Source organism: Trachurus trachurus (assembly GCF_905171665.1).
Source record: "Trachurus trachurus genome assembly, chromosome: 9".
Lineage (NCBI taxonomy): Eukaryota > Metazoa > Chordata > Actinopteri > Carangiformes > Carangidae > Trachurus > Trachurus trachurus.
Genome location: NC_139895.1, coordinates 18,275,577 through 18,287,074, shown reverse-complemented (window position 1 = coordinate 18,287,074; position 11,498 = coordinate 18,275,577).

The window sequence follows — 11,498 nt, the reverse complement described above, 5'->3', positions numbered from 1 at the left end:
ATTTAAATTCTTTATTTGTGCACAGTCAGTGGAAGGAGAAGATGTGCTGGTCAATAATCTGTATTTTGGTTGCACCATCCTATAAGTAAACAAGTCAATGGAGGGTTTGTTTGCACTATATTAAAGTTTGTTGTCTGCAAGACTGGATGAACCTTTAATGAGAATCATGGGGAGCAACTTTTGTGCCCCAATGATATATTACCACAATATAGTCCATTTGAGCACAGGACTTCTCTGCAGAACAGAGCCAGAAGATACAGTAATAATGTAAGGAAATACTCCAGCGTCTGCTTTAGTTGATTTTGCATTTTAATGGGTCAAATATATGAAAAAAGGGCAATTCATTAAATTACTGAATACAGATCTGGGGCTTTTAGGGCTCCTGGGCAGAGATCTTTTGGGTCATGAAGCCCTTACTGGCTGTGGTGGACAAAGAGACTAGCAATAAACCACAGCTCACAGATTATGCACATTCACATTTTATCAAAGACCAAGACCTAGGGCCTATAAATATTGGAAAGTACCCAACAATGTCATTCTCCTTTGATTAGAATTAGTAATCAGAATTTGGACTTGTGAATGTCCAACTCTCTAAAAAGATTAAGGCAATATTTTTATACAGTTGATTGGAGAATTAAGCAAACCCTATAACCCCTTTATAATCTTGAATGTCACACCTTTTCCCTTCTATTCTTATTCTTTAATTTTGAAAACAAATCTCTTGTTCTTGCCTGTATATTCTTTATTTAGAAACAACAGAGCAACCCACTGGAAAAAAGCGCTGTTGAACAGGTTATGCTGACATGTTTTTATCGAGAACATTTAGACTTTCTCAGGGTCTAGACGGTTCTTTGCAAGTACACAGAGGTTCCAGTAGAAACAAAAACCACACATCAAATGAAGGAGGAATCTGATAAATTATATTTTATATGGCAACTACATGGGTACACACATGAATGTGTGCCCCCACACACATGCACAAACAAACAAACAAACAAACAAATAACCACAACTAGTCACTCTCCAGTCTGCTTATCAACTGGAGAGAGAGAGAGAAAAAAGCTGACACCATGAAAATGAACATGAGGGGAAAAAAGGTGGCTCTGGCTTTTTCACCTTATTTTTGTGTGTTCAGTGGTTGCATAGCAATGTGTTTTCTATAGGTCACACAGGACAATAGTGAGGCCATGAACAGTGGCACCTATTGTGATGGGGCTCACCAGAGGGACTTTGTCTTTGTCAACAGTGTGGAATGTCCCAGGGGGCTAACAGGGGCAGGATCGGCCAGGCCAGAGGGCTGCACAGCTCACCTCCTCTGTCCTGGAACAGTCCCTCAAACTCTTAAAAAAAGAACTTATCTCTATACACCCAGAAGAAGTGGAGAGCAGAAACAAGACTGGAGGAAGGATGACAGCAGAAAGACCGGGATAGCTGTTTGAAGTTGCATCAGATACTCTCTTCTGGTGACCGAGGGCCTTGAAAGCGGCATCATGAGCTCCCATGCGGGAGCCTCTGGTGTAAATGTCTCAAGTAGAGTTGAAGGTCGTGTAACTGAAGATGCCAGTGAAGACAACAGCAACGGTGAGACTTGTACTCCGTGCTTCAAGCCAGTAAGACCTCGGCTGAGGAGTGCAGATGCTGTTGGAGAGGGAAAGTCCAGCAGTGTGGAGCATCTGGTGAGACCTACCCTCCCAGGAAGGAAAGCCCATAGAAAGACCTGCAAGGAGGACAATAGAGGAAGATGGAAAGAGGGAAATGAGGAAGCGGATGAGGAAGGACAAAATGTTGAACATGTTGGAGGCAAGAAAGGAGGAAAACAAAAGCAAAGAAAGACTGGAAGGACTGAGACACATGGAGATGGAGCCCATGAAAGTCAAGGAAGGGGAAGTACAGAAAGTCTGTCCAGCAGTAATTCTGACATCCAGTTAAACAGCGCTTTGGAAGTTGGGGAAGGATCAAACAACTTCAAGAGAGGACACTCATATCCTAAACCACACAGTATTGGCTGCTCCCACACCAACAACACCAGTTTCACTGCCCAGTCCCCTCGGCCTCTGATACAATCCCGATCCACATCTCTGTCGCCTCAGAGACTTTCATCCAGGACAGCTGCAGGAGACTTGCACCGCTATGCATTTAGTTCATCCAGAGACCAGGATCCATTTTGGGCAGAAGTGAGAACCGGAGCAGCAACTGGGTGTTCCTCGCAAAGCCATCATGCTCAGACGCACATCCCATCTCTCCCCAGCTCAGAGTTAGGAGAGGAAGAAGAGGACGTGGAAGATGGTGAGGAGGAGGGCAGTGGTGTGATGGAGGTGATGAGTCAGACCTTGACCCCAGCAGTGGTGCCGGCTTGTGTTCCTCTTGGGGAGAGGAGGATGAGTAAAAGAGAGAAGAACCGGATTAAGTGTCTGAGAAGGCGGCAAAGGAGGAGGGAGCGGTGGAGACAAAGTCAACTGCAGGAGAGCAGACAGGTGAATGACACAATGAACAGAGCCTTCAGTATGACAGTGGATACACAAGTCACAAGTTGTGATTAAATTACTGAATAATTTAATTTTCTTTCTTGTTCCCCACTTGTTTCTTGACTTAAATGTAATCTTTACTATGCATTAACTGTTGCAATGAATAAGTAAAAACCCCACAGTGGGCATTTACTTTGATATTATCATAACTTTTAGGGAAGAAGTAGAATAAGTTTATAAAGTGATGCCCTGAGATTTATAGTCAAGCACTTCAACCATTACCTAACTGACCTAGTGCAGATCTGTTTATGTTTTAAGATAAAAGACATGCAGAAAAGAAAGTCTGTGTTTGTGTGTGCGCATGGGTGTGTTTGTTCAATTGATACAAAAACAAAAATCAGATTTAAATATAGCTGCATTGCACTATTTTTTTTCCACTGCATTTTATATTTATGACATTTAATATGTCAGTGTGTGGCTAAAATGTGTATTTGTGTGCATGTTCATTTCATCTAGACTCTGACTCTCGACAGCCCTATCAGCACCCCGCTCATCTCAATAGCCATTGTCTGTGTGGTTTAAAGTGGGGTTACATCTGAATTAGTTGCATGATGAGGCTTGGGCAGAGAGCCCTTCAAAACCAAGCAGACAAAAGAGCAGATTCTGTTTTGATTGGCTGCTGCAGATCTGCAGTCACGTTGGTGGATTCAAATTATTCTAACTGCTGTATTAGAGAAAGCTGAATAGGACTGTTGCTTTGAAACTGAGAATATCCATTTTCTAATTCTGCATCTCCCTGCTGATTATATTGTTTTTAGTTCAGATATTCCCCTCTCTCGCTTGTTGGAGTTGGCATGTTAATGTTCAACCACGATGTAGATACACAATACGCATACCATCTGGCTCTAGCAGATATAATTGTGTCTATTATGTGGTAGATTATTACTGTGAGAGAGGACAGATGCCACCATGAGGAAAACTCATGAATTGTTTTTCAATCTTTCCTAAATTGCCACATAATTATAACAATTATAAGTTAAGGTTCAAGAGCGAAATGTAGGAAACTCAAGTTTCTTATTTTAATCTCTCTAACTATGCAACTGCATCATCCACCCAAGATGAGCTCAGCATCACCTACAGTACATGTGTGGTAGATGATGGTTTTTATTTGCTAGCTTTGCCTATCATTACATCTAAAGCTCACTAATGAGCAAATCATATCTTGTTTGTTTTTGTAAATAGGTATGGAGACAGAAATGGAAAGCATGTCATCTAAGTTGTGGTTTTAGGAGTTATCTGCTACAACTTCTTGGCTACCAGAATATTAATTCATCAGCTTTAGCACTGCTGGTAGTCATTAAAGGTTAACTTTGGAGATATCCAGACAAGCTACTTTCCTTGCTGTTAGTCTTTATGCTAAGATACACTAATGGTGACCCAGCCCAAGCTCCATATTTAACACAAATACAGCAGTATTGATTTCCTTAGCTAACTCCAGGACAAAAAGTAGTTTTCCAATTAACTAAGCTTTGATTTATTCAATGGAAATTGAATGAGCTTCCTTGCTCATTTATCATTACTAAGACCAATTGAATACGTTTATTTTTAGCACTGTTTGATAATGTTTGTATAACTAGCTAACTAACTTCTATCCAACTTCGCAATTGCAACTGTAACATTCCCAGCTGGGAGCAGATCAACCCAATCACAACATTTCAGCTAGTAACCCACTGAGCGACACTGCAGCACTTGGGACTGCTACTGGCAGGTCAACAATAGTTTGTCTAATTCTCACTTCTCATATTTTCTCAGCCTTCAAGCCTCTTGTCAAAAAGCTGTGGTTTAGATTTTGGATATGTATTTCACAGTTTGTTTGAACAAGCACAGTCTTGTGTTTATTTATCTTCCCTCCTAAATTATCCCCAACATTACTACAGTACATCTGTTTTGCCATCTTGGTTTGTGTAAAAGAGAGTGGTAAGCTCTCTGCTTGTAATGTAACTCTACTTCTGAGAATAATATCCTGTGGTGCATCATGCATATACAGTAGACCAAAGATCTGTGGCTGTTATTGTTGTCATCCAGTTTCCCACAGGAAGTTGCTTCATCCTGTGTAAGGGAGAGGAAATTAATGTCCGATTTTTCAGATACTTTATTCACTTGATCTAATATCTACTCTACAGAAGCTAAAATGTGGTTTTATTTGTTAAGTTTTAAGTGATTTGAAAGTTGGCTCAATGTCTACTGACATGTACTTCTCTGTGGTATGGAGGAGGTTTATCTATTTCTTTATGGACACATTTACCACTGCAGCCACAACAAAGCTACCATGTTAGTGAGCATGTTGCCAGGGGAGAGCCTCAGTGCTCATGATCACTTGGGCGCTGTGCGCTCCGTGTTCTATCCTCTGTGTTAATGACACACCTTGGGAGGCAGTGCTGGTGTGACAAGGAAGTCCCTGGAGCTCCCCCTGGGTGACAAAGTGGTAATTACTCTGGATTCAGCCCCAGGCTTTCTCACGACTGGAGCTTCAGACACCATTTCCCTGGGGTCTTCTGGCACAGGTCTGAGGGTTATACGGGGGACTTCAGGGGCCCCAGATACAGTTCTCCAAGCGAGTTTTGATACATCCTCTCATATGAGTTATAGTTGGGATTTGGATTTAGGTGCAGAGGTACTTGGGAATTGACTGCTGAGGAGAGGAGAGATTCAAGCATTGGGGGTGGCAGATGTACTGTATTGTTCCATATAAAATAAAAGGACTTTAACTAGATTAAAGTAGCAAATGACTGGCCATCTGCAGGGTAAATAGGAGGTTTTCTTATTTTACAGAATTGGGTTTGCATGACTCATGCTCATCCTTACGGAAAACCTATTAAAGATTACCCAATAACAACAATATCCTGATATACTGTACACCACTGCTCTGGTGTCTGTTGTGAAAGGTGTTTGAATAAAGGCCAATCTCTGGGTCAGATTGCTCTCTCTATGTTCATGCTGTATAGAGGGACTGTAGAGAATATAGGTAGATGTCTGACTCTGCTGAACTCACACCTGACACCCTTGTGTCCTCACACATTATTACACAAGACAGGTGGATGTCAAAGCCATTTACACTCATTAAATCAAGTGAATTAAAGATTCAACCTCAAGAGAATTCCAAAAGAAGACTTACTGTATCTTTACAGTCTCCTGTAGTGACAATATAGTCTTAAAAGTGCATATGGTCAAATCAGATCTTATATCTATCTGGCTAAAAAAGCTCAGTTATGTGCAGATGGGTTTTGGAATAGAAGAAGTTCAAGTAACAACTTTTCTATCATACAAATTGGTGTAAAATATAAATCTTAATCCCATCCACAACATTAAAAGATAAGCGTTTATTATGCACATTCATGACTGCAGGAAGTCTGCAGTCATGCAAAAAGATATTTGTTTGCATATAAACATGCAAGGATGAGGCACCTGGGTGGCTCACCTCATACAGTAGCGTGCATACCATTAAGGCTTTGTCCTGACCACAGTGGCCTGGGTCAGAGTCCGTCTGGTGGCCATTTACTGCATGCCATTTGCTCACAATCTCTCCCCCCAGCTTCCCTCTCACTCTTTCACTGAATTGTAATGAAGGCATAAAAGCCATACCAAATACACAAAAAATCCAAACATGCAAGAGTACCGATACTATCTAATACCCTTTGTCATTCACATTAATACCTTGTTGTTTAAAACTCTCTTCCTCCACATGTAAGAGTTCAACAGGGAACCCATCCAGCAGCAGCAGTGAGGATGAGGAGGATGTAAGCGCTGGGGACAGAGAAGGTTACATCTGTGCTGTGTGTTTGGACGTGTACTTCAGCCCTTACATGTGCCATCCGTGCAACCACATCTTTTGTGAACCCTGTCTGAGGACACTGGCTAAGAACAGCCCCACCAACACCCCCTGCCCCCTTTGCAGAACAATCATCACACATGTCTTCTTCCAGAAGGGTGAGCTAATGGGGAAAAAGCACTTGCTGTGCTAAACACATGATCTGAAATACTTGTCACACCTCCACTTACAGCTCTGCTCTGAATGAGATCTGCCAGTAAAATATTTTAAAATGGCATCCCCAGGCATGAACTGGTAACGGTGAGTTAATATACTATAGATGAATGTTTGCAGCTATATGTGTATTCTTATGTTTGTTGGTTGATAAACAGATGACATCGAAGCTGCACAGTGTTCAGGGGGCCCAGCTGCAGATGTCCCATAGGGAGCAGAGTAGACCTTTAGTTCAGCTCTGACCAGATGAGTCACCCAGACAGTGAAGACAAAAATCAAACACAATCTGAACACTTTTATTTACGGCTTTTGTGATAGAAATAAGAACTATCCCAGGGAAAATGCACGTTTTAAAAGAACAGATGCAAATGAAACCTTAATACTGTATGTAATGCCTCTATACAACAATGTCACACAGTATACTGTTATAATGCGAGTTTTTGCACCTATACTGACATTCGTATTTTATGTAACCTCATAATCACAGCGCACTGATTACATAAGACGTAGTCTGATTTCGACAAATCCATGAATAAGTAATGAAGTTCTCCGATTCGCGTTGGCCTACTTCTAGACGCATGTAGGAGAAAGTGAGCGGCAAGGACACTGCTGTGGCCACAAAAAGGAAGAGAGTGGCCGTTGTCATAAGGACTGCAGACACACTAAGGACTCTTATTAGTGATTAGGTAGCAAGGATTGTAGATTGGATTCTTGTGTTGATTACCAAAGCCAAGGTCACATTGAAGGAGAACAAGGAGAAAATGAGAGAGCTTTTTTTTTCTTTTTTTAAATATGTTGAATAAATCAAACATTGTCCATGCGAGGCAAGAGGTGGAGGTGTGAATAAGATGTTCACATTTGATAACATTACATATTGTATGTCTCTTTGTTCTTTTTTATTACAGAGCTGAACCAAACAGCAAGAACTTTCTTCCCAAAGGAATACCTTTCCCGGAAACAGAATTTTCAGAAAGCAAGCTGTGCAAAGTGGCCTCTCCCGAGTTGCAGGAAACTCTTCCGTATCTTTGGAGGCAAGTTTTTGGTTCCCTCTAACATCAAACAAACTATTTTTGTTTGAGACCAGTAAATCAGATTAGGCACTGGTCTACCATACCCCCCAAATTTGTGATTTACCTATACAACTTCTGATATTGTGCTACAATTAAATAAATGGAAGCTCCAAAATCTTATATCGTCAGATATAGTGCAAAAATACCCTAAGAAACAGCTCATTGTAAAGCATTGCATCTGTAATTGAGACCGTATACCATGGAGGAACAGCGTGTAGACATATTTTGGCAGAACCCTGGTTATTTGGAGGTTACCAAGCATTCAAATGGACAGCTAAAGTTGATATTGTTGCAAGAGCTGATTGAAATATTTTAGTTTGACATTTTGCCAAAGTATTGAGGTTCTGATGCTTAGCAGTATTACACTATACTGTATATGTTTGACTGCAACCAAACTTAAATAAAGTCAAATGTGTCACATTTAATGTATTCTTAAAACTTTAGCTTCTGTAGCTGCTGTCTTCCTACATTTTAATTTGCATGTTGTTTCACAGCTTTTTATTTTCCATTTTTCTTGCCATGAACATTTTGCCTACATTGGAATCTAAGTTAGCTTTCAGTAAGATGCAAGCAGGTAACACAATATTTTAGAGTTAACTTTAGTGAATTTTGATTGGAGCATAATTTTTAATGATTCTGACTCATTTGTTTCACTCTAACCAGGCTTCCAAAGGCAATCCAGTCCCATTGCTAGACGCCAGTTCCCCCATGGAGGAGGCTACCGTCTGGACGCTATGGACTTTGAGGATGATTCTCGAGGCTGGCGCTTTGACATGGACATGGTCATTATCTACATCTACTCAGTCAACTGGGTTATTGGCTTCTTCATATTCTGCTTCCTTTGCTACCTCTTCTTCCCTTCATTTTGACAATAACACAGAAAGAGGAGAGTTTGGAGACACTCAAGGATGAGGCTAAAGTGAGAAATTTTAGACAAAGCCAAAAGCCAGGGAAGGACATCCAGGGGAGCTATATAGTTTAATGAGAAAACAATGAGTGCATTTCAAGCAGGTGGGATGGTGTAGTGGTGGGAAAACAACAGTGTGCCAGCTTGTTGTATCTCATTAATAAATGATTGAAATGGGGAAATGGTGTAGGGGGATGTTTGGGAATCCAGTGTTCTCTGTTCTCTACATGATGCAGATGTAATGTGGGTTGCACAACATGTCCTGCTCCTGTATGGAGGGGGGGGTTAATACAATGGCTTCTACGTTGTAGTGCTTTCATTTTCAGCATAATCCAATAACAATCCATTACTGCTCAACATTTTGATCACAAGCATGTAAAATACTCCAAGTCAAATTACTGAAGATGAAATTCTTTAGAAAAACTATTTGAATGTCAAAATCCAATTGGGTCCAATTATGACCTGATTTTGACATGGAAACTGATGGTTAAACACACTGGATCATATCAAATAGTAATAATACTTAGTTCTAAAATTATTTTAAACATCCAAACAGCATTTTCAAAATGTATTTTCTTGTAATATCATAGAGATTTTGAAGATTTCTATGTTCGGACTGCAAATCAAGAACACAACATTTCAACTGATTAATACAATGAAAACAAGTGACCACATTTTGGGTGGATTTTCATGTCATAAAACCTAATTAATTAAACAATTTGCTCTTTGATATGAGTTTGCACCATTTGTCTATGGTTTCATGAACCTCTGTATTCCAATATACCACCATACACCTTATCCTTGCAACTAAAACCTTTTTATTTGACACTTGAGTTAAACTGCATCTTTTTTTTCTTTTCTTTTTTTTACTAAATCACCTCCTAAATGTTTGGTTTGAACTAAGTCACTGTGTTTTATGAAAAATAAATGTAACAGTTTACCTAGAAACACACAGAGATATGTAGATGTGGCTTTAAAACAAAATTTTAAATCAAACGTGATTTATTTTGGATACTGAAATCACATACAACAGCCAAATAATGCATGTTGTTCCCAGTCTATAGGCCATACAGTAAACTTCTTATTAACTAAAATCATTTTTATACACTTGATAATAATATAACATGCCAATAATTTACACTGTTTTCATTTTTATTGACTTGATGAACCAGGTGTAAATTACCCATAATTGTAGGTGGGTTTATTTGTAAATTAATGAAATAAAATAAAATAAAATAAACATGTACTGTTTATATATACTTTTTTTTTTTTTTTTACTGTGAATGATTAACTTTTCTTTATATGATATTCAATGGGCTGTGTGTGTGAGCTATAAGCCAACATGTTATCCATGGTGGAATGACCTCTGCCTATATGAAAACTGACATACAATATCTCCCTTGTGGTTGGGAAACCACAAGGGAGATATCATGCACAGAGCTAGATATCATTTGGATTGACTGGACAAGACTGGATCCTTTGGCTTTGGGTGGATTTTCAACAATGTCCAAGCCCCAAGCAGAAGAGTTTGGATTGGATTTAAGGCAGTTATGTTCAACTCTTGGCCAAGTTATTTGTTGTTGGAATGTTGTTGTTTTTGTTTTTGTTTTTTTATGAAAATTGTATTAACATATTTGAGTAAAGACCATCGAAGTCAACTGCCTTAAGAAACCAGTGAAACTGGTCACAATCTCTCCTAAGAGAACAACAAAGTCAGAGATGCAAAATTACACTGGAATTTTCCCACTTTCCTGTACCACTCTCCATGTGTGTCTGTGAGTGTTAATATGTAATACTGACATACTGTATACTACAACACACAGCTACACAGATGGATATTTAAAGCCTTGCTTTTCCTTCACAATGAAATAGTAATGCTGCTTTAAAAAGAGCACTCATCACACACCGAAATGGACTCTTAATGTATTCAAGAATATCTACCACGTTTCCCCCCCTGTGCTTGAGAGAAGCAATGAAGGGCAGATACCTCTCTTGCATATAAGTTTTATAAATATACCACAGTAGATGCTTCCAACTGGGTCAGTCTGAACAGCAGTGTTGGATGCTTAAGTCAGTTTAATTGCACTTCTTTCCTGGGTGGAGACAAAGTGGTCAGTAGACTTAATTTCAGACGTTTAGGTGCTCTTGCACAGCTCAGGGCGGGGGTCTGACTTGATGGGCCCTATTAGTATTCCGTCCTTTGGATGCGCAGTGTTTCCAGCCACAGAGCCACGTCAGGCCTGTACCAACTGCTCGTCTTCTTCTGCCTCTCCAAGGTTAGAGACAGGCCCGCCCAACCAACTGGAAACACTCGAAGAAATAGAAAACTGGAACTGAGATCGCGACACTGGGAGTTAAGTTTTTTTTTTGTTTCTTTTCTTTTTCTTTTTTTTTTCCTGACCGCTCATCCGCGGCACAGACACTTTAAGTGTCGGCTGTCAGCGGGGACGTCGTTAGCTTTATTTCTGTCTGTGTAAGGAGGTTGTGCTGCTATAAGAACAGATCGTTATCGCCCGTCTTATTTGTGCTTAATGGAAACGCGCAATCATAAAAAATGGTTGCATTTGGAAAATATCCGTGAATGCCATCGTCTCCTTCCGACATCGGTGCGTCAGAGAAGACACCTCAGCTAGCTGGACTCCGGGTTGGGTGTGAAGTCTTCACTGTGCACCGTGTGCTGCTGGAGTGAAGGTGACTTGCGCCCCGTCGCAGTCAAGGCAATGCGGAGAGGAGTCGCAGGCGCTCATCCGCTACTTCTCCTGCGCTCTGAGGCTCGTCTGGGAAAATATTCGCTCCCTCTCCCGCTGTAGAGAGGAGAGGTGGACAGAGCTATAACAATACTCAACCCAGCCAGTAGTTGCATTTGGCGGAGGTGAATTGAGCGTAAACGGAGCCGAGAATAAGGTGAACAGTGTAAGGTGCAGGCTTGAGAGGCATAAGAAGAGAAAGTGGTGGAGTTTGGGGGGAGGGAATAAGACCAAACCGTTCTGTATTAGGGCTGTTTTATTAGTGGA